This window comes from Harpia harpyja, chromosome 10, assembly GCF_026419915.1.
Source record: "Harpia harpyja isolate bHarHar1 chromosome 10, bHarHar1 primary haplotype, whole genome shotgun sequence".
Taxonomy (NCBI): Eukaryota; Metazoa; Chordata; class Aves; order Accipitriformes; family Accipitridae; genus Harpia; species Harpia harpyja.
This window is the reverse complement of record NC_068949.1, coordinates 40094792-40119283: the sequence shown is the minus strand read 5'-3', so window position 1 is coordinate 40119283 and position 24492 is coordinate 40094792. Positions and strand designations below refer to the sequence as shown.

The 24492-nt window shown below is 42.5% G+C and overlaps 1 protein-coding gene across 2 annotated transcripts in view; it reads right to left on the bottom strand.

Moving 5' to 3' along the window:
• Positions 1–24492, bottom strand: part of GRK5 (G protein-coupled receptor kinase 5) — a 162094-nt gene that overhangs the window by 58317 nt on the left and 79285 nt on the right. The window lies entirely within an intron of this gene.

The following is a 24492-nucleotide window of genomic DNA, read 5'->3' as shown; positions in this document are numbered from 1 at the left end:
ATCATGCCCAGTAAAGCGAAAGGTCCTTTACCCATCACAGGGACAATCTGCAGGAAAACATGGGAGAAGGGCAGGCACCATTAACTGGCATTGCACCAGTACAAATGCCGAGGGCTTTGGATATTTTTCTGGTGAGAGCAGCAAATCCCCCAGCCTGTTTGGAGCAGCAGTACTTGCTCGAGACACATTCCTCTAGAAGCACACACATGTCAAACAACATACTGTGTTTCCTTGAGCGTTCCTCTCACCACCCTCCTCGCTGCCATATGGCACTTGCTGTTATTATGGAAACAACCAGCTTCTAAACACATAACATAGCACTGCAAACAGACATACGAAACCCACACAAGTTGTCAGTGCCTCGGTTACTTCTCTCTCAGGCCTGGAGTCGCTCCTGCAATGTCTTTTATTCCCCCTTTGCTTTGGCCTCCTGCACCCTTCAGCTCCATCCACCCCAAGGAGAACATCTGCAGGCACACGGCTGCGATGGGAGCTCGCCTTTGCCACGCAGGCACCCACCCAGAAGGGCTCGCTCATCACAGGTCGCACCCTGGGGACCACGTTCTGCAAAACCAGGACATCCCTCCTGAATGGAAAATGCTGTATGAGATGCTGGACTTGCTGACCTGTCGCTGGGTGGGCAGGAGCACCCAAGGGTGCCTCTTGTAAGAGGAAGGAGGGTGCTTGCCCAGCGCTGCGCCTGTGTGCAGGTATGGCTGTACTTCGGGAACTGGCCCCTGAAGCACCTACAGGGTGGTCGCTGGAGACATGGGTTGGGGCTAGCTGGACTGTGCTTTTAATTCAGTATGGTCCTGCTCTGGTCCGGTCTTCTGAAGCAGTCTGGAACAACGTACCAGCATCACTTTATGGCTGGCACTGCTGGTCCATTTTGGATGGGGATAACACTGAATCTATCCAGAAGATTGTCGTGTTTTGATACCCTCCCGCAAATAAAACTGGATTGAAATCACTGTGTAAATCCTACCCTGACCTCCGGTCTATCTAATTATCAGCAGCAAGCCCATGGCACTGGTTTGTTTGCATGAGCTGGAGCCTCCAGCGTGGAACATCACGACACAGACACGTACGGCGAGAAAGCCAGCGGGCTTGCTTGGACGCTGAGCAGACTTGGGACCGTCCTTGCGAGAGGTACAAGTTTGTGCTGCTTGACTGAGTAGCTTTTTTAGTGAGAAGGTAATTGCTGATGGGATGTGCAGACACGCACAGGGCTAAGGTAAGCAAAGGAGTTAGGAAAGAGCCTGAGTGGATCAAAACAGCAACTTGCAATGTCCCAGAGGCCGGCATGAAGCCAGAGGCTGAGCAGCTCAGGGAGGTCTGCAGGTTGAACTACACCTCTCTGACGCCATTTTCTGCTACCTTGACTAATTCACTCTTCTGAGGGTATGAATAAAATATACATCCTGAATATCGGTAGCAGACAGCCCGCCTGATGGCAGGACTCAAACCCTCCAGAAGCCCAAACCCACAGCAAGCTTCCTCATGTTAAACAGGCAGTGCAAAAAATGCGACTATCTGAATTTATAACAGAATGAACCACAAAGGAACAAATACATTAATCAGCTAGTTTGCCCTATATTTTCTCTTGTACGGTGCTATTTGATGCACGGTGAGAACGCTTGTTGTACAAAATGCAGTTAGTTTATCAAAGTTGTTATGATATGGTGACACTCGCTGTTGGAGAGGATGCTTTTCTAACAAAAGGGCTAGTGATACCAGCTAAAGAAGTGTGCAAATTGCACATCCAATAACTGTACTTTATAGCATAACAGGAAAAGAAAACAAGCAGCTAAACACTATTACATGTGTGCATAAATGAAACATAAAGAAAAGACGAGCACAGACTTCCTCCTATGGTACATAACTTGGCCAACACGTGAGAAGGGTGACCCGTTCATAATGAGGAAAAAGGAAATACCAGAAATAATCTCTGAAAACACAAGAGTTCCCTGGAGCCATCCACTCCTCGGTCATGTTCGTTTGAGTGCTGGATATACCAATACAGACAATAAATACATGATGCAACTGCTTTCATTCCTTGTAGGTGACACAAAATATTTTCTTAGGCCCCGATCTTGCCATTGGCCTCACTAAGTCCGCTAAAGAAGTCTGCTCTCAACTCCTGCTTGGGATGCACGGGCCCTGGAGTGGACTAAGAAAGGAAAACACCTCTCTCAGCTAAAGCGGAAAAAAAGGAGTGGATAGTTTTATTACAGTAAGGAAAGCAGAAGTGTTTTAACAGTGTGCTGCACCCCGGAGACCTGGCTGAAGCCCCCCGAGCTGTGCTCACGAGCTGCTGCGTGAGGGGAGGGGATGGAGAGCCAGGCGGGTACCGCAGCCAGGGACTCCCTTGGGCTGGGGCTAATCATCGTGTCGCTCTGGGTCCGCCTGCCAGTAAAAATATCCATCCAGTTTCAAAAGTTTAAAAAATAGAAAGAATGATTTCCTGAGGAAATGGAAATGTTAAACACTTGGAAGTGAAACCATATGCTTATGATGATGAAATGTAACTAAAACAGCTCTGAGAGCGATATCTTTGGTAGTCAGACTCTCCTGCTTCAGCGCGGTCCTGTTTAACACCTGCAAAATCACCCAAGATGGGGGTGAAAAGCTGGGTGGGTCAAAGCCCCAGGAAAGCAGTCACCTATCACTGATGCCAAACTCTATTTCGAAAATATCCCTGGCAAATAATGTGCACGTGCAAGTGAATTATTTATCTTCCTAACAGAGTAACGACACAGATTAATATAGAAAAGGTATTACATAAAATGCGATCATAAACATTCATAAGATAAATAAAGATAAATAACATTTATTCTAAATTCTACTGACTCTTTTTTTCCCTTTACTATGTAGCTTATGTTTTGAAATACTTCTTTAAAAGAGCACCCAGCACACAGAACATACCAAAACAGTTACACCTGCATACAGATAAAACACCATCACCATTCAAAGTCTGTGGCCTAATTTTTTCCCCAACAGATACTCTGCTAACGTTCTGAAAAAGATATAAGCACACACCTAGGAAAAATAGTCCTATTAATAAAATTTCATACTGATCAAAACATGCCATTGATCAAGTGAAAAACACAAACCAAGGTGCTAAAGAAAGCTGATGATGATAAAATCCCTGACTTTCAAGAAAAAGGGGAAGAAAATATAATATTTTAATTAGATAACCCCCCCCCCCCCCCCCCCCCGTGCCTTGTGAAGATTTTTTTGCCTTAATTTCCCATTTAAATACCTAGCATTTTTTTGCTGGCTCAAAATACCACCTTAGCAATTTTGGAGAGAAACAGTGGTCTGCAGAGAAACCGAGTCCCCCCTCCTCTTTCATATTTGCAATATATCTGTGGGCTTTGATGGGTTAGTGGTGAGCTACAAAACTGGGTGATGACTCTTGGCTGAAAACCAGTCTTTTCTGATATTGTTTCATTCAGTGCAAACTGCAGGTGTCTAAGTGAGACTGCTATGGAAAGTTGTACTTCTGTTTCTGGGCAGAAGCCCTCGTTTTGAAGGGCTGCTAATCCAACACCTGCAATCAGGTGGTGAGACTTCCTCCTGTAGATGTCTGTGGGGAGGGATGAACTCAGTTTAAATCTCACTTTTCACGTCTGCAAAAGCCAGGAACATCTTTTTGGCTTTTTGGTCATTACTGGTGTGGCCAATGATTGCACTTACATACTATCTATTAAGTAGCACTTTATTTTCCAACATACTGGATTCCCAAGAGAAGGTATTTCAAAGAAATGCATGGAGAATCACCAAGAAGACATGCACCATGCTGCTGCATGGGAAAGTTTGGACTTGGCCTCTGGATCTCTGCTGTCCTTGGCATTACATCAGCCTGGATTAAAACCGAGTAAGATCCAAATTCAATGTAATTCTGCTGCCTAAAAAACCCTGCACACCTCCCCCCCCCAAACCCAAACCAAAAAATCCTTTCTTAACACCTGGAAACCCCAAAGTGGATGTAGGAAGAATTAATTGTTCTTTTCCTGCTCATGCTCAATGACCCAAGATGAGAACTCATCTTCCTTTCCCAATTTTTTTTTCCTTAAGGTGAACCAAAATCTTTCAAACAGACGTTGTTCCAAGTCTATTATTTGTCTGCTGCTCTCTTCCTCTAGCCTGCTTTAGTCCAGAACAACAAAAACACACCAAACTCATGGAAGAAAGCATTCGAATACGAGGAAACCCTCAGTCGCTACGCCCAAGCTGGACAGTACAGAGTAGCATCAGAGCCAGAAGGAGCTAGCAGTCAGTTCGTTAAGACTGTTCGCACACCAAAAGTAAAACTTTCTTTTTCCAAGGGGCTGAGTCCTGTCAAAGATTCCCACCAGCCCTGGGATGGATGGAAACTTCAGGTAGAGATGTCCCAAAATCACACGCCTCCCTCCTCATTCAAACTCGAGGGGGATGCTGCTAAAAGAGATCCTAATCACCCCAGCCCAAAGGTAAAACCACTTCTGGGTTTTTTGCCCATCTCTGCTTTCTACATGTAAGCTCTTTTACAGGGGCACACAATGAAAAGGAGGACAAAAGCAGGAACTAAAAGCAAGATTAAAAAATATGCAGCATGACTGAACTAAACAGACTCTCACAGCCCATCGTACAGCACGTGCGCTTGGAGCAATTTCCTTCTTTTTGTCAAAAAAAGAAGACCAAAGCCTTTAAAGTTTACAGAATTGTTTTGTGTTCAGTCAGGGTACTAATGGAAAACAAATTGAGTCTTTAAACACTGAATAACCCCATTTAGAGCTATATTAATATAGATACATTTTTCATTTAAAACCAGCAAGTCTAACACTAGTGCTTATATCTTGTAATTTACGGCTGCTCTTCTCCAGCCGCAAGTGGAATTACCACTGTCTATGTATAAACTTAATAAACAGTACATACTAAACTGCCTAGTCTTTGAGGCTGATGAAAGTTGCTTCTTATCAAAGGATCCTTTGTGGATGCTTTAAAAGGATTTAAATTGCTTTGATTGCATTATTAACAGTGTCTGTGTTGCTCTTGTATTTCAGTATAATCTGGAAAGCTGGAACATCAGCTCTTGCATTCTACAAAAGACGGTTTTCCATCTCTAATAAATATGCTTGAATACAAAAGATAATCCTTGTGTTCAAAAGCAAGATCCCAAGGTGGGCCATGTTAACACTTCTGCAGACCCACTTATTACCTTCTGATTTTTTGATGGCCTTCAGTACTGGAGATGTCACGGCCAGTCAGAACTTCATAAACTTTGCTGGGAACCCATGTCCTTGCAGTGAAAAACACACCAAGTTTCTTTCTTTGAGAAACTGAAAATATGGGCCCATTTCTGATGAAGAAACATAGATATTGCTGTTTAAACTGTAGAACCTGGCCAAGTACATGTACAGTAAGGTAGTGAGGGATCTCCTTTTCATGGGAATGTTGCAGGAATGGGAGAAAGCAACAGAAGGGAACTTTCTTGTCCTTTTTGTCCATTTTTTCTGGGTTTTGGGGGTTGTTTGGTTTGGATTTTTGTTGGGGGGTTTTGTGGTTTTTTTTAATATGGAAACCTGTTGTTGAGATGCTGAGGACTCTCCATTTGCCCTGTCTCCAGCAATGCATTTAAAAAGTGAGGCCAGCCAGATGGTTAGAGAATACAAGACAGGAATAAAAAGGCCTCATTTCAGTTCATTCAAAAACTCCCAGGAACTGTGGCAGTAAGTCACGTTATAAAAGCCTAATACAAGCATCTAGGCTCCCGTGGGAATTCAGTTACCAGTACAACTAATATTCTGCGTCCTGCAGACCTCAGTGGCGTGCTGTATTTATAAAACGGGGCTAATAGCACTGCCCTACCTCATAGCAGCATGGCCAGAAAAAGTATATTAAAGTGTGTAAGCCCAGAGTGCTACTGGATAGCCCTGTGGCTCCTTGCTATTTACTTGCAATGCAAACTCCCGGGGCGGAAATTTAGTCCAAGAGAGCACAGCAGAGTCTTTTTATACATTAACCGCTATACTGCTCCATAACTTCACCTGGCACTTCACAGAGATTAAAAATGACGACGTAGCCCCTGTCTTGGAGAGTGTTTATCTTGGCAGGGCCAGAGCTGCGCAGGTGCAGGACCGAAACTCTGAAGCCAAGAGCCGTGATGAAGTTCTCTTGCTGGTGGGAAAAGCACGCTCCCTCTAACAATAAATATTTCATCTGTTTTCTTTATTTTTAATAAAATATGGAAATTGTTACAACTTATGACAGGATAATGGCTTGACAGATTCCTTATTTTAAACAGCAGCTCGTCTCGGTCTGCAGTTAAAACCAGCACTTCATCGCTGTAGAAGGCTCTAGACCTTACATATGAAGCCCCAGGGAAGAACACATTTTTTGGCCTTGGTTGATTTTTTCCCTTTGAATTCAGGATTTTCTACAAAAAACTTGGAGACCCTCATCTATGCTGTTACAGCAAGCATTGCTTTGGCACTGGCTATCCAAGTTTAATTAATTAAAAATACAAATGCAGTCGAGCTTACTTGAGACAATGGAATTACCTCAAACTGGTTTTAAGTCCGGCCAACTTAATTTTCTCTGCTTGTCAGCTGTCTTTTTTAAAACAAACAAAATTTAATCTCCTGATCATCGAACATCTGATGTAATTATTCAGATGCAGACAGTGTTTGCTTTGTATAACTTTCCTTATTTCCACTCTTTTCATGGTATTAGGCTACAGGGATAAACTCCACACATCACAGCAGCATTACACTGAAGATGGAAACAGTCCAAACCTTAGAGTTGGACCAATACGGAAAAAATGTTTGGAGAATATTGTAACAAATTCGCAGTTAAATACACTTCGGTGATATATATATATATATGGATCTTCTCACTTGTTTTTTTGAAAGCAGCTGTATTGAAGCTTTGCTCATGGAATTTTATTTGAAAGTCAAATCCCACAAACAGTTGCATAAATATGTTTGCACGAGTACTTGAACCAGAACACGTATGTGGCTTTGTTGATTTTGGACAAAGATTTTGGCAGGCGGGATAACAAGCTACCCACCCTTTCTGTAGCAGCAGCAGGAGGATCAAACGAGATCCTGTGAGCTCAATACAGTCACCGCACAGAAAAACACGAGTGGGGTCCAGAGCCCGGGGAGGGACCCTCAGCTGTCTCAGGGGAGACATTTGGTCACCCAGCCTTGTGCCAGGAGCACAGTCAAACGGCGAGGAGCGAATGCTCTGCCCTGAGACTAGGCTACTCGCCAGTGGAAGACAAATTCTCTTCCTAACAAAATCTGAGTTACTCTGCAGAGTTATTCCAGCCCTCCTCCAACACTTCTGGTATCTTCTAAATGTTATTCATTCAGGCAACAGCATCCTTTCCACGTGGGTCACTAAACAAGCCCTGAGTTGAAAAGCAGACTGCAGATACTTCAGGGTCAAGAGTAGGTTTAGCTGGAGAAGATGGAGCTTGCCGTTAATGTTTGAGCCTCTTCAAATCATAGAAGGAAAAAAATATATTGTTGTGTGTAGCATGGGGTGCAGGGAAAGATGACAAATAATTGTTACAAATAATGAAGGTGATCTTTAAGCCTGCTGAAATGGATGGCAAGATTGACATCAACTCCAGCGGGTCTTTGATCAAGCCTAGTTTTCCCACCTCTGTTAAGCACAATTTACATGAATAAAACACTCAGTCTGTCTCTCAGCTCCACAGTCAACATCAGCATGACAGTGGAAATGCATGCACCATGACTAATCATCAGGAAATCTGGATTGTGAATGTGCAACAGGAAAATTTTAAAATCTTTTTTTACCTGAAATTATTAGGTACCGTGTTCTTAAACACATCCTTTCTTTTGCATTCGGCCACCAGTTAGAATAACAGTGCATAGAAAGGAAATAAAAACCAAAAAAGAGCAGGGAGACAGACTGACTGACTGATAGACAGACAGATGGACCGCTATGTTACACTTCTTGTTAAAAAATTCAAATGACTAGTAGTAAGCTGGTTACCATTCCCATAAATTACACTTGAAAAGCACATGCCCCTGGATCAATGCCTTTGATGAAGTTTTCTGAGCACAGTGTTTGAACTGTTGTCTTCACGGCTGGTCAAAAAGCTATTCAGGGCACGGCGGACTTGCAAGCTACTTCGCATTGATCACAGAAGATGCACCATCACCAAAATTGCCCAGCAGTTGAATGTGGTGTTGCTTCTGCAGCCCCAGGGGAAGGGCTGCCCACACCAGAGCTGTGACCACCACCCTGACTAGAAAAAGAGTTGCCCTTTTTCTTAAATGACTTTCAACAATGTCTCTGCAGCAAGGCCAGAGAAAGGGAAAAAAGCCCTCAAAGAAATATGAAAGCTCACCTCAGAAGCGCTCTGGGAAATTCTGGGAACAAACACTTGGTTGTTCTCATTTTGTTCTGCTTTGGATCGAGATGACAGAACTGGATGATTTGTCCTCATAGAAGGTAGCTACTGACATTTTTTTTGTTTGTGACTTTTATGACCAGTCTTAAAGATTTTAACTGAAATACCGAACTTATTTTCTGTCTAGTGGTGTTATTTAGACTCCTGCCTGGTGATATTTTGAGTAATACGTGCTGAAAGAAAATTTCAGTAAAAGTTGTAATTTGAATGTTTAAGGTTATGAAATCTACAGAACTGTTGCTGTTGTACATAGCACAAAATAAACATCTCGATTCCAGGAAACCAAAGGAGACATCTTGTGAATCGCTTTCTTAAGACGAAAAGACTTCTGCAAAACTACTCTTTGCCTTCTAAACTAGCTTGGGTAGAAACCGAAGCAGCCGTTAAGACTAAACTTTTACCAGGTCAATAAAATGGCAGAATGCATATAGCCACCAGCACAGTCACTCTGCAAATGCATATTTAAGCAGCATACGTTGCTGACAGGCACATAATAAAACTATTCATGGGGATTACTAACTCTGCATGCCACTCAATAGTCACTGCAAGTTCTAAACATCTCAGCCATTTTATTAGTGATCCCTTTAACAGAATACTAGATGCTATTAGTTGTTACTTCATTGCTAAATTTACTTTTTTTTCCTTTCAGTTTTTTCTCCTGATGTTTTGAAACCCAAAGCTTCAAGTACAACAAAAGTCCACAATCTTACACTGGTAAGTTATTTTTCTAAATGTCAATCCCAACGTTTAAAAAAATTGCAGAATAAGCTCAATCATCAACCTAAATAATCAAAGGGACAATAATACACTGAAAAAAAATAATTGATCCTCAACAGTTTTAAGGGGTATCACTGACCTTTGACAACACTGCTAAATTACCATTTAACTGGATCTTTTGCCCAAGTACAAGTGGTCTACTTGCAATAATACAGACACTGACTTTGACTTGGTTTATATTCACAGGGTGATTTGACTGCCTGCTGAGTGACTGCCCCCTCTGAGTGGGTGTGATGGAGCTGGGCTGCTGAGTAAAATTGATATGAAAAGAGAGTGGAAAAGAGATTTTGAAGTCATTTAGAAACCCCAAATACACTAAAAGGAACTTGTGCAAAAGGGGGATTGCCAACAGAAAGTATTTTTTTCTCCTTCTTGACAGAAGTCTGCAGTACCAAGGATCAATTCATACCAAACTATTGAGATGGATGTGGAGAGCATGGCAGCTGGTGTCCAGACACAAGAACCATGAACAGTCTTACTCAGGTCTACAAAAAAAAAAAAGGCAATTTTAGAGAGAACTTCCTCTTCATTCTTATGAAAACTGGGTTGTCATAGGGAAACTAAGTGAGAACTTTTGTAATCTTAAAGGTTATTCTAATACTTGTATTTTTTAAGTTTATCTCTTTTCATTTTTTCTGTCATTTCTTGGTTTAGTTTCACACTGTAATATGAATAATGTCTTATCCTTATAAAGTGTTTTTTCCCCATAACATTTTGTTTCCTAAATTTCAACATAGAACCACAAATGTTCAGCAACACAAAATAATGGTGTTCAGATCTGCAAAACAAGCCCAGACTATCACCTCCAAAGCTACTGAAAGAATTTCAGCGAACAGAAGACAAAATTAACAAGAACTTCAACTAGGGTCGCCTACCTCATAATTAGTGCTATGGTGTTTAGATGCTGAAAACATATTTAGACATCTAACTTCTCGTTTGGAAGATGATACTTGAACATTCCTTTGCACTACATGTTAGATCTGAAGAAATACATCAATAACTGAGATCCTAATGCATGTCTGAAGCGTTCTCCAGCAGCCTTCCAGCCAACTGCTGACTCACTCAGGCACTGCTTCACTCAAGGATATCAACAGGAGGTCTGCACACACTGCTTGGTAAAATAAGCAAAGTATTAGAAAAAGCCACTGAAATCTAATCCGGTTATCTCATAAACTTCTATACTAGACTGATGCATGGCAAGGAATAGTACTGGTGTGGTAAGAGCAGCAGCACAACTAGATGTCATTAGTCCTTTGAGAAACCTTTCCCAAGTTATTCTGGTCAAGAACTTATGGGGAGGTGGGGTGGATCAGGCTAGAAGTAAGCATGGGCTTATTTCCACCCGTGGGAACTCTGCAACAGCTCATGCTGCCTTTTATCAGTTGGGTGACACTACTACCTTCTCTCTGTGTGAAGCACCAGCTCTGTGTCCATAAAGGTGAAGTGATGCTCAGAGATAAAGTGCTCTCAGGACCCTTTTCCTGGGGAAAAGCATCACTTCCAGGGGAGACACTTAGATTCTGGTTGCCCTTTCAATTCTGCCACCAAAAAGAGTACCCTCTTGTGCTTGTAACTTCATGCTGACCTCCAGAATGGGTACAGTAGATGCTGTAGATGGCTTTTTGGTGCTCAGATGTTTAAAGCAAGTTGTTGCTTCACCAGCAATATTCTGTGGCCCACCTGCATAGCTAGACTGCTCCTGTTACTTCAGTTAGTGAGTGCAACGGTTGCCGGGAGGAGTTCACAAAATACGGAAGTCAAGATTGCCGTGTGAAATTATACCCTTAGAGTTATGCAGATTCTCCTATGAGAGTGAGATACGGGAACACTAAGTACAGTGAGCTAGGCTGGGAGAGAACCATCAGCTAAGGGTTAAGACCTACATTCCCAGGACTGAGGTGCACAGTCTTCTGAGTCCTCAGGTAAGCCCAGGAATTGCACAGAAGACAGGGATTTCCTCTTCAGCAGACACATAAAATGTACTTCTATGAAAGAAAAAGGGAAAAAAGGTATGGAAAAGAAGAGCCACATGGCTGATCTGAAAGGAAAGCATGTTTGCAACGACACTGAAACATTAGAGACATTGTTTGAGTGCAGTTCATCCTTGCAAAAATATTATCCTCGTCATGATGCCAAGGTCGGTGAAAGTATGGGCTACTTGCCATGGAAGTGCCGGGTATTTAGGCTAGACCTGTCATGGGGCTTATTTACTCTCTGCGCCCAACATTTCAGACACACTCAAGCGTAGTGTTCATGTCTTGGCAGGAACTTCTCATTCATGCATTTTCTCCTGGTCCCCTTTGAGGAGTCTTCCGCCTCCGACATTGCAGCGGTTGAAATTTCATTGCTTGCTGAGAAAACCAACACTGATTAATTTCATCCTACTTGCATGGAAGGGGTAAAGTATGCAGGTCTGTAGCCAGGGACAAGGAAATCCCTGCTGCTTACATGCCACATTGAATAAGCAGCCCACGGTTGAGGCCATTGGACTTCAACAGTCTTCATTCCACCCGCAGGAAAGAAGCAATTAACCGAAGCAGCATGGGAAGCAAACAGGAAGTAATGCAACACATTCACTTTTGATTAGAGAATATTTTTTTTATAAGACATAATATTCCTTAAGGAAGAATTCAGCTGTAGTGTTACATTGACACACCCCAAATTATTAAAGGAACGTGACTGAGGTTGCAAAGTTAAGCCTCAAAACCTAGGAAAAACCTAAATTAAAGTTGCTTGTGCAGCCTGAATGCCATTCCTCACTGTGCGTGCGTTCTGGTACAGTCTTTAATTACATCACTGCAAACTGTTTTTCCCACAGGACCTTCGCCTCATTCAACGCACAGAACGGACAGTGCTTACTTAATGAGCAGCTATTCAGTATTTCATTTTCTCCTCTGGTTCAGTGTGTGGCCCTAGACTTTATTTACTGCACACCAGTCAGGCCTGCTCTGAAGACAGAGTGATTCATTTCCCCACGGACCTTTCTGTGGCATTCTCCACTGTAGCCTTTGAATACTTCACACGTATTCATGGATCTATTTTCACACCACCTCTGGGAGACGAAAAGGATGTCATTAGTCCAATTTTACAGATGGGGAACTTAAACATATGAAGATTAAGGTAAAAAGCATCCACTGATTTGTGCAACTTGATTTTCTGTGTATTTAACTTTATAAGCTATTCTCTCTGTTCAAAGCCAATCTTCCATTTGCTTCAGTTGCAGATGTTAGTACTGAGACCCCAAAATCTCAAGGCAGCTACTCAGAAAATGAAAAATGCACAATTAGAGGCCGACTGTGAAAAACTTATTCTAAGTGACTTGACTGTCATCATGTAAGACCTACCCCTGTCCAGTTCCCTAGTGTGCTATTCAATTGCTTTGGCCATGAGACCATTTCCTTTGATGCTGCAAATCCCTATTTAAATTTATCACACACCTTTTACCTCATGCAATAAATGAGTCAGTCATTCTATCCTCCTTTATTAGACAACCCAGTTTCATCCCCAGACTAACTCAGTCTTTTGAACTAACTAACTGCATTAGGGCTCCTGGGGAAGAAAATTAAGCACGCGATATATACAGAGATATGAATTTAAGCTGCATAGGCACCCTTAATTAAAAATCCATTTTAGGTGCTCATCATTTTAACACGTATTTTTGCATGTTTAACTTCCTAAGCTTTTAAGGAACTGGAAAACTGGAGAAAAAAGACTGCCGTGGATCAACAGAGAAGCCCTTGCTTATTAGGAAGAGCTTGCACAAAAGGCTGGGAACTTTCGACTTGGCAACTCAAAGAACATCCTTTTATCACAGCTTTTCCTGAGCTCTTTCCTAAGTTTTCTTTGAAACAGAAACTCCATCATGTTGACACCCATACTGACACCCATACCAGCAGAGCTGAAACAGGGATGTCACTGTATCCCCTTCTGCTGCTGGGAGCTGGGAAAGGAGCTGTAAATTGCGTTAGCTGATCATCCTCAGTTCTAGGGTCTCTCTGGACCATGATTGCCCATTTTTTTCTTTCATCTTCCCTCCCTAACTTCTTGCCATCTTTCCCAGCAGCACTGCTTCTCCATTGTAGTTCCCCTAAGATGAGCAAGTTCCCTCCAATTCTATGTTCAATCTCAATCTTTCTAATCCCCCACCCATCTGATCCCAGGACTTTCCTACACCAGCAAGACAGTAGGCAGCAGTACAAGTGGGATATGAATTTACTGCATACTGGCAGCTCTGCAAGTGAATATCCTTTGGGCGACATCTGCTAAGACTTTGCATCTCAGTCTGAAGTGGCTAGTGTCTTTCACTGGAAGGAAAAGCATTCAGAGATCCTCAAGATGGGATCCTACCCTGAAATACACCCTAGATGGCCTCTTTCCTTTTTGACTAAGAGGATGTATAGGTAGATGAGTTGCAGCAAAATACAGTTAACCTTTGTGAACTCCCTCAGCAATATGCAATGTAACTAACCTCATCTGAAAGTGGAATAAACTATCTTGGACTTAGCCTGAATATTTAAGGGAATAGCTATAGTGGTGTTAATTCACCACTGCTCATTCCCTCAGTGGACTGATACTGCTCCTTTGTCTTTCTGATCAATCCTGGCTCCTACTTTCAGCCTGTTGCTTTTAATCAAAAAGAAAGAAAAAAAAAAAAAAAAGCACAGAAAACATCCAGCATGGAAAATTTCAGTCTACATAACTCTGGCAAAACCTTAATCTTATAATGTGCAATATTAGGCAACCTTAATAATGGATGGTGCTACCCAGCCCACTAATAGCAGCAACCCTTACTCAGAAGGTTTGGCTTTGGGAGGAGCGTGTCTTTATTATTTATTGTGTGTTACAGGGCCAGTTCTGTCCTGACTGCTGATGTTTTAGGACCTTGACTGGCGAGTATTCTCACTGAATTCAGAAGGCTTGACTGCAAAATTCAAAGAGGATGCTAACTTTGAGGGTTAAATGTGAATCAAAACACAAGCACCTTCTTTTTCAGAGATTTTTTTCAGCCTAAATAGATAAACATAAACCAGCAGAATATGAGGAAAAAGAAGAGAGACTTCATAAGATTTTTGCAATGTTTTGTATAATTTTATGATCTGTAATAATTAAGCATCTCTATCTGCTTATCAGGGACTAATATTACCTTACTTTCCTTGAATTCCATTTAGTTCTCACACTATGCATATTCCACATGAGCGCTCTCTTCTCTCAAAATTTCTGGCACAAATATGAGCCTCTTTGGTAAGGACTCATAGCGTTATGAATGTCTGGACAGCCTGAGTAATGCAAGGCCATTTGGGGCCGAACCATTGACCACAGCTTTAACTTGCCAGGAAGGATAAAACACAAAATGTAAATTAGGTACTAATAACCCATTTTCCTTCTAAATCCTTGGTACAGATATGCAGCATGAAGAACAGATTATGTTTTGAGAGAGATTTTGGAATAATTTGCAGTTAAAAATATTGTATGGGACCTTGTGTTGTGGCCTCAGAAAAGACTGAATTGTGAGTTGTTACTGCTGCCCTTGAACCCACTTCAGTCAATGGAAAGTTTCATTGGCACCTGGATTTGTTGCTTTGGGTAGCTGCCTAGCTACCAGCAAAACCCAGCACATAATACTGTCATCAGGGAAAGAGGAATGTGCAGTCCAGCAAGCAGGACATGCATGGAAAAGTACATTTCTCCCAGCATGTTTTGCAATCTCCATGCTATTCCCTCCCCATCTTCCTTTCCACTGATCTCATCTGTGGAGATGAAGTCAAGAAGAAAACGTAGGAAGTAGCACTTGCAGGGCAAGATCATTCTACTGCCTCTTGCATGACCAACATCAACCTTAACGTAGCTTTGACCTTCTTAATGGGGCCATCCCCCTGTGAAAAACCAGACGTTCAGCTCTCCTGTTTGTCAGTCAAGGGATCCGAAGGCAACTTGACGTTGGTTGGGTGTGTTTAGTTCACACAATGAATTTGCTATTAAAGCTATGGTGTTGCATTCTACTAGTAACTGTTGGGAAAGAGAGTTACGTGTTATGCAAGTTACAATACAATATTTCTGTTGTGTTGTTTTCAGAATACATATAAAGACATGTTCTTCATGTGTGAACTCCAGCCTCCAATTACATTATGTAAGAAGGCTCAAGTCTTCAGTTCCCCCCTCAGAAACTATTGTTCTGTTCGCTGCAACCCAACTATGAGGAAATGAGGAGTTTTCCTCTTCTCAGCTGGGCCCAGGACTATCTAAAAATATAACCTGTGGAACTAGCTTCTGGAATTAATTATGTTCCAGGTAAAAATAAACCTGAAATATAAAATGGCACGCCCAGGTACTTGGCCTTAATGAGATTTATAACTGCTTCTCCACCCCATGGCACACATCTCTTTGATGTGAAACCCAGAATCTTGCCACCTTTCAATAGGTCAGTATGCCTGACATGGCCAATTCAAGCCACTGTTCTACAGCTCAATAATTTCTATCATTCTTTGCACTTAGAAAATAAGATAATTCAATCGATAGTTTTAAAAATGAAATAAATACCTGGGTTTGGGCTGCAAAGAGGAAAAAGTGTTAGCAAAGCAGACTCTGTGGAGGAAGAACTCTGTAATTCATCAAGGTATGGTTTGGGTTATCTATCGGCCTTAAGTGGGAAGCTCCAGTGGGAATACTCAAGCACTCCTACATATGCATTTTAATATTGAAAGCAGTGTGAGTGGTGGGTACAGCATACCGGGTACCCCACTCAGGCTCTTCACGATGGGAAATCAGTGGCTACTTCGCTGATATGAGCCTTAAAGAGAAGATAGTAGATCTCTGCTCCATCCTTGCAGAATTGCCTTGCTGGAATAGAGATCTCCCTGACAAATCTCCCAGAGGAGCAAAGCAGGGAAAGCAATGTCCTGCCTCCTTGTTCACTCTTCCTGTTATTAATTTGTAACATTATTACTAATAAAGATTATTTTATTAATGCTAATGCCTAATCATGGCACAGGACCAAGATCATATGGAGGGGAGCACGGTGCTAGGCACTGAATAAACACAGAAAAACAAGGCAATCCTGCCCTGGTGAGTGGAAAGGTTTAGAGAATATGAATAAATATTCATTGCTTTGGATGCCTGTCGAAAACATCTTCCAAGTCTTTTCAGGTTCAACCACTACTATTGATGTAGCAAAAGGGAATCATGATTTATTCGGGTAAAGGAGGAGACTCCCTAAAAACACACATTCTGGCAAAACAGAAACAGACTAAACAAGCCTCTTGAAGAAATACGTATTTGAGAAACTACCCTGATTTAAGAGATCTGTTTTTTATCCTTCACCCATTACGTGGACCTGTGGTACAGCAGCATGCTGGAGATACATCATGTGATAATTCAGGGACACTAAAGCTGTAGAAAAATCAACGATACTGCAAGAATAAGCAAATAAACCTTGAGATTACAGAGAAAAAAAGAAAAAAAAATCCACAAGGTCTGGTCTGGTGCATGCTATCATTATTAACGTGAATCATGACTTCATGGTCCTCAGAGGAGAGCTGATGTGCCTGCCCATAAAGCAGGTCTAAGGGGCATATTCATTACTAGCAAAGGACAAGCACCACAGTTTGCTCTCATATAATGATCCAACAGCGGCATTTAAGTGAGCAGAATATAAACACCCAGGCTGGAATTTGGCCAGGACACCACATTTAACATCCTACTCTTTGTAAGAAATGCCGAATAGGCTGCAATGTCCAAGCAGAGCAGCCACAAGCTTAATTAAAAGATCTCATCTGATAGTCCCCCACACAACAAACTACGTAGACCAGAATTTACAGTTCTGGGCAACATCAAGTGTTGAGTTGACCGTGGCTGCAACTGCCAAATGTGGTATACCACTTGGAGAACATTTGTTGTGGATGAAAGCAAGTGTATTTTGCCTTGGAGGGTCCCAGGTATGTCCCAAGGGAAAAAAAACCTGTCTGCAAAAGGCCTCTCTTCCTCCTTGTTCTGTTGGCCAGCTTCCCTCATGTGCACCATCGTGCTCTCAAATGAACTCACTCATAATGTGACGACAGCCTCCCCATTTTTTGGATACCAGACTTTAAATGAAAGGAAATTAGGGTGTTTGGAAGGTTGTCACCTTATCCTCTGCCAAATACCAGGAGAATTTTCTTTCCTTTTTTTTTTGGGAGCAGCCAAACCACTTTTGAATCACATAGTCAACATGGTGAGTATGGCTGACTTGCCTCATTTTCCCCAGGATCAATCTACACTGTTCAATGAAAACAGTTTGTGCAAATACAGGCAGCAGGTCAGCAGAGATATGACAGAAGGGAGACATAAAATTTCTAGCACACTTAAGAAAACTGGTTTTGGTTACTCTCATCAATCAAGACTGATTAGATCAGTAAGGGAGGCAAGACCTGGCTCTAGTATGGATTAATCTCCCTGTGTCTCTCACAAATGCCATTTTCACTGAACAGACCCAAGACAGTGTTCACTTTGCCTTAGGTGCCTGTGTTGACACAGTCTGATTTCATCCATTCTGTCACCTGGTCCCACCCTTGGCACAACCTCACAGAAGGTACTGCGATACTCACATTTCTCTATTCAGATAATTCCCCTCTACATCCATCATTGTGAAAAGTTTTACAAATATTGCAAGATACTCCAAGAATTCATACAATGTCCACTGATTTCATTGGGAACTGTGATACTGTGAAGTTCTCCAGATAAGACAATTCACCTAATTCAAATAGTTTGCTTCTCTTTTTTCACAATTCAGCATTCTTGTGTAGCATTTAAACTTGTGTTCTTTCTCAGTTGCTTATCAGATTTTCCTGTATTGTTCACTCCAGCCTTCACATAATTTTCTGATTAAATAACTGAAATCACCTGAAATAGAACATGTCTTTCCGCCTGTACTCAGAGGGGCCCAAAGACTTCGAAAAGCTCAGTTAGCAAGGCCACGGCCTTGCTTACTAAGCTTTAAATTTCCCTTGTAGATATCCACATTTCAGTTGGAAAATATTTGGGTTCCTCAAATCAAGGGAAGGTAAGAATTCACTGATTAACAAACTCTGAGTTTGTTACTGCACACAGCTAAGACAGAGACCACTTTTTACTTCTCGTGTCCGGTATCACATCATAGCTGCACAGCTCTACATCAGCCCAGCTATATTGAAGGCATTGACTTCATTTTTGGATCCCACGATTCTTGGTGTCTATGAGTAGTTGGCAGCTGAGTTCTGGGTAAGAGGAGTGGTTTCAAAGAGTTACAGTAAAGTCATTAATAATAAGAAATGCCTGAAATGAAGCCTTAAAATAGCCTTTCTCCAAAATTAATAGGGGCATAAGTTTTACTTGCTGCAAATTAGAGCCCAGGAGGTCCAAGTAAGATCTACTTTGTAAGCACTCTATTTAAGTAGAATAGATCAACACCATGAAACGACAGTGCATGTACACTTTGAGAAGGCAAATGGTGGCATTAATGTTTTACTACTTATCTCAGCCTCATGCTGCCTGAGAGATTACAGTTTTTGTATGCCCTTTCCATTGCCTTGAATTAGAGCATGATCTTTTACCATGACCATAGACAGCTCTGTCATTCTCAGACTCTTTAACCCCAGTCTGTTTGATTCTGGGTCTGAATATGACCCAGAGGACACATTCCTTTTGTTGACTGATCACCTCCCCCAGGCCATGGATAACTGTTTGTGCACAGCAGCTCTTTCGGATAGGCCAGCTATATTTATTACAGCACATTGACCACATGGCCTTCCCCTTCTTCAGTGACAGAAGCTGCAGAGCAGTGTCAAGCACCGATTCTCTGACCCCAGGGACTTCCATGGGAGATCCACGTCATTCCTAGCTCTATCTCACGTTTAGAGCTTTGGTGGGAAAGAAAGTTCATCACATCTGGACAGCACTGGATATGCTCTAGGGCAGCTGAGTGACAGGCCAGTCTAACATGATTCAGGGACATAACTGGAGCTTATAAGCTTGGGGTGAGAAATAAAACTGGTTTACTTAAACATAATGAAAAAGCCAGCATTTATGAGAGGTCAAATTGAAGGGGGCTGTTTTGTCACCCAGGTTCAGGGCTGGGCTGGATTTGCCAAGTGGTTTTCTCTTTATGACTGATGAGAAAACTGTGGGCTTGACATTTGTTTATGGACCTCTCTACGGTGATTCATGCCTCTGTCGCCTTCCCGCACACCGTCTCCCCTTTCGAATGACTGAGAGCAGCACGACGCTTTTCAATGAATTTTTCTTTTCAATGGATTTTCCCGGGTGCCCTGTTTGAGACGTGCGCTGCTGAGTCCCCATGACTGTCATTAGCTAGCAGTTGAGTTCCAGCTCGAGTGGAAAACACCGAGCTGTAACAACCTAAATACCAGACATCTGCTGTCTCTGTGCCCCAGGCCATGTCACTTGCAATCACTCGAAGAGCTCAGTATCAGCGGTGTGGGCTGGAGAGCAGCCGGAGCTGCAAACACTCCTGGTGGAAGGGTTGTCTCCTTTGGAATGCAATTCCCCACTTCAGCTCTAACAGCCTGGATTTCATGACCTCCAGGTCATCCTGTAGGGTCCATCTGCTTTCCCAGGGTCTGAAGGGGGCGGAGAAATTTGGGAAATTATAAGGATACTATAGGAAATGCTTAGACGTAGCATGGCAGGAAGAGGTTGTGCCTTGAGACGTTGACTCAGTGGGTAGAAATTGTAGTGATACTGAGTAAAGCTGCCCAGAAAGCAGAATGGGGAACTGTTACTGAGCTGAAGAAACGCTTATTGACTCTGTGGGACAGAAGATAGAGGATTTTTATAACCTGATAAGCAAAATTGTTCTGATTAAGGTTTTAAAGTCTGTAAATAAAAAAAAGAGAACTAGCAGGAAACATAGATCTTACAGTCGTAAAAGGGGGGCAGGGGGGCAGAGAGAAAAAATTCCATTAGGAGATTGTTCCAAGAGCCCACTTAAAATATTTAACACTGATCCCTTTGCCTTCTAGCTCCTTAAAAGAAATCACCTCTTACATCATGCCATTCAAAATGAATTATGCTTTCAATTTTCCTTGTTTCCTGCTATATTCATATCAAACTATTACACTGTATGCAGGAAAGAATCCAGCAAAAGCAACTCATCTTGCTGTATGCTAGGAATGGTTTTCTTCAGATGGCTTTAATGCTGAAGACAAAGGTCAGCAATTTACCCCAAACAAAGCACTGGAATTTAATCTTTCCTCTGCTTGTGAGCAGCACGCTTCCAGGGCCTTCACAGCGTTCTTCAATTACATTCCTACTGGAAAGTAGGGCTTTAAAAAACCCTCTATAAAGGCTGTTCAGTTTTTTCCTGAGAGACTTGAAGCTGTGAATACTGTATTAGGGAGCTGCCAAGTTATCTGCAGAGGTCCTCTACCATTCTACCTCTTCCAGTGACGCTTGTTTAATTAATGCATTCCACAAGCTGTAGGACTCCTCGCAGCTGAGGATTTCTTCTGCTTCAACACACAACCGTGCTGGAGGATGAGGGCACGGACAGTTCATGTCAAATCTTGCAGCCCCCTGACCAGCTTTGCCTTGCATACAGACTGCGTAGCCTGGAAATGCATCTCAGAGCATTACGTGAAACCAACAAACGGTGCTTTGAAATTGGGAAGGAAGGGGAAGACAGCTGGAAATGTGCATTATTTAAAATGCTGTAGGATGAGAAACAGATGCTGGCATGGCATTTGTGGAGTTGCAAGTTACACAGCTTATGCTGGCAGTTGGCAAGTTACACAGCTTACGCTGGCAGTTGGCAAGCTAAACTGGTATCAAACCCACAGCTATGCAAAACCCACCACCACAACTGGCATCCAGGCTGGCAGAGCCAGCCAACAGCGAGCAATCATGGGCACCGAAATATTCTCTCTCGCCGTTGTACCTCCACCCTGGAAGGGACCAGAGCAGAGAGAGGGAAATCAGACTGCACCTGTCTGGGAGATAAACACAACATTGCCCTTTCAAGGGCTATCTGTGCATTACCTGTCATCAGGACTTAAATTCACTTAAAGGAAGGGAAAAGAGGGAGGAAGAAAACAAAGGGGTGTATGTGCTCTCTAATTCAAGTCTTGATGATCCATATCTTACCGGCAGAGCCTCCAAATGAACTCCCAGGGCCTTCTCTGCTCCGAGGCAGTCGAAGGAAAGGGTTTCTGATCCCTCCCCGATGCATGTTGTAAGTGGGTGAGTTGGCAGCAAGAAGAGAGTCCCTTCCTTACTGCTGCCTACCAAAAAGGGAAACCCTGGAAAACTGCCAGATCTGGGGACTTGTTAGGGAAATACTCGTTTGCTGATGGGTGGAAAAAAACAGATGAGGCAGAATTCCACATAATTCTGCCAGCTAAAACATTGTTTTGACTTGCATCAGTAGAAGGAAGCTACAGCTACTTTACAGAAAGGATAAAGGCTTTTTGGGAGACATGATTTGGCATCATCACTCCCCAGCAACTAGTGAGAAAGAAGGCTAAAATCACTGGGGCTTAGGAAAAAAACCATAATCTTTCCTTGAGGATGGAGAAAGACAAGTTTTCAATTGGTTTCATATCATATGAGAAAAGAGAAAATAAAGGAATATCCTACCTACGCTATGAGTTACAGTGAGCACTTAGGGAGCTCTTTATAGATTTCAAGCAGTCTATAGGTACTTACTAGTGATTGACTGTGGGTGATGGTTACTTTCCATGTCGTTCAACGGTGCTATTGAGAATAAAATCCTATCCCTTTTTTTGAACCAGGATGGCAGGTCTCTGTCAGAGCTCCTTTAGGATTTGGAACAGAGGCCAGTGCCAGAAAACTTGCGAAAACCACAGGGCTACAGGGTGGATCTATGTCTTCCCTCTCTCTGTGCTGGCCCTGTTGTAATCCTGGTCTGCACTAATGCACGAAGCCCATTGCAGCACGCAGTGGGAGTAACCACAACCTTGTGTGACCTTTGCATTGGCAGCTCCTCTGCAGAGTTTGAAACTTTGCGTTGCTGCCTTCCACTCCTTAAGATCTTACCTAAACAAGGTGATTTTTAACTCATAAGAAAGGCTCTGGCCCCTGAGGAGACTTTGAAGTAGATTCTAAAACAGACATTAGTCCTAGTCACAGGACTAGGGGTTGTCCATGGCAAAGAAAAGGGAGAAAAGGCTGTAATTCTCCCTCGCAGCTCTGACCACTGATTCACAGTCACAGGGGCATAGACAATGCTGGCATCGACAATATTTTTAGAAGGGTTTTGGTGTTTTTTTTTTTCCATAGAAGATAATGAGGTTATGGTGCCCAGGGACACCCACAGTCTCCTGGGCAGGGATGAAAGCAGTCTCAGAAGGGAAGAGTCGCTACCTTGGAGGAAGAAAGCCTCCGTGGAGCTAAGGACAGTCATGAGGTCCATTCCCAACACAAGGGCTGCTTAATAGCCGCTCTTTTCATGCTGGCTTTTTTCTCCTCTCCCAAGCAGTACAAGCCTTGGGAATACTCCCACTGACTATGCAGTGGGGACATACTCTTATTTACCTACAGTTGTCACCCCCAGCCCACCCACTCTCCTGTGTTCCATTCTTCATCCTCCTTGGGCACAGACCTGGGGCACACAGAAGCCTCCAGGAGCCAAGCGTGCTGGCCCGTGCCCACCCCAGGGACAGGTTAGCTCCCTCCCATGTGGGACCCAACCTGTCACCAGCACGGAGGTCTTTCCCAAAGATATCCCACCTAGTTGCTCATGCTCAGGCTTAGCAGGTCCAGCCAAAGAGATCTGAAACGGGTCTTGCTTGAAGTGGCATGGCTACCAGTTGGCTTTGGCTGTTGGAGAGCTGATCAGCATGAATACGTCATACTTTGCTACATTTAATCAAATATTCCATGCTACTCCCTACCATAGGTTTCTCTCTTTTGTGTTTTAGAGTCAGTGTTGTACCTTTGCAGGGTGTCCTTACTTCTGAGACCTCACTTAGACACAGACAGCGTGTTGAAGTCGCTGCTCGTGAGACAAACTATACCTATGCTGAAAGGTCAAATGTGATGAAAGAGATACTCAGGGGCTGAATATTGTTTGTTTGGACCGATCAGAATATTTCTGAAGTGATTTACACCAAATTGTTCCTGTGCTCAAAACCATTTTCTCCATAAGCCATGTTTACAAATGCCAAAAATATTTTGAACCAGGAGTTATGAAAGCCTGAAAGCACTTACTTATAGAGGGCTGTTTCAACACTGCAAATACTTATGCGTAGTTGAGTCAGGTCCTGCTGCTCATGAGAACAGCCTTCACCAATCTGTCAACACTGCCTTGTCCTAACTTGTCCAAGCAAGAGCTCAGAAAATCAATGTGACGTGAAGAGACCCTCAAGGTACCACTGTGCAAATATAATGCTGGTGCAGAGCAGGAGGATGGTGAATCTGGCAGGTACAAAGAAGTTTTTAACTATTCACAGAGATAATATTTTTGTGGGTCATTTAATACCATAGAAAATTCCCATCTTTTGGAATTAATCAATTATTTTTCTGGAAAGGTAAAAACCTTCACATTTTTCTTAATACACTAAATTTAAGTGTGACCTAAATGTATTGGTCCATCACATATTTTTTTAGGTTTGTAAGAGTTCAGACTTTTTGTTGAGCCATTTTTGCACTGAACTTTACCAATTCCAGGACAACAGGGAGTTCTTCAACAAAATCAAATACCAGTCTACCTTCCTCCCCAAACTCAGGAGATTTTTCATAGTTTGCATTATACCATCTTGCTGTGTAGTTTTGTTTCCCTTCCCTACATTAGACTTTCACTCATCCTTTCCATTACTTCAGCTAAGAGACAGCAGTTTAGGGTAGAGAATATTTTATTTTTCTTGTCTTAGAATTCCCTAGCGTTGGCTTAGCATGGTAAAAATGTGATTAATAAGTAAATAAAAGTACTGGCATAACCAGGAACTCTATGCAGAAATGGTCTCATAACTCCTGCTTTGACCCTGCCAAGTGGGGGTTCTCTTTTAATATCAGTATTTAGCAGAATTCATGGCCATGCCAAAATTTCTGATCTACAGAGCACAGAGAAATGTTTCCAATTATCACCTCCAAAGTGTTTTCAAAGCAGCATATAGTGATTACCTGAAAAATAAATGGAATGTCTCAATGACTTCAGGGATTCAGCCAAACCACCAAAAAATCAGGCTTTTAACATTCCCCACGTGAATTCCCCCGCGCTATGTCTTAAAACCAGAATTAAAAGTTATGTGTGGGATTATCCTAAAAACTCTCAACCTCTCTTTTCCTTGAAAGCCAGA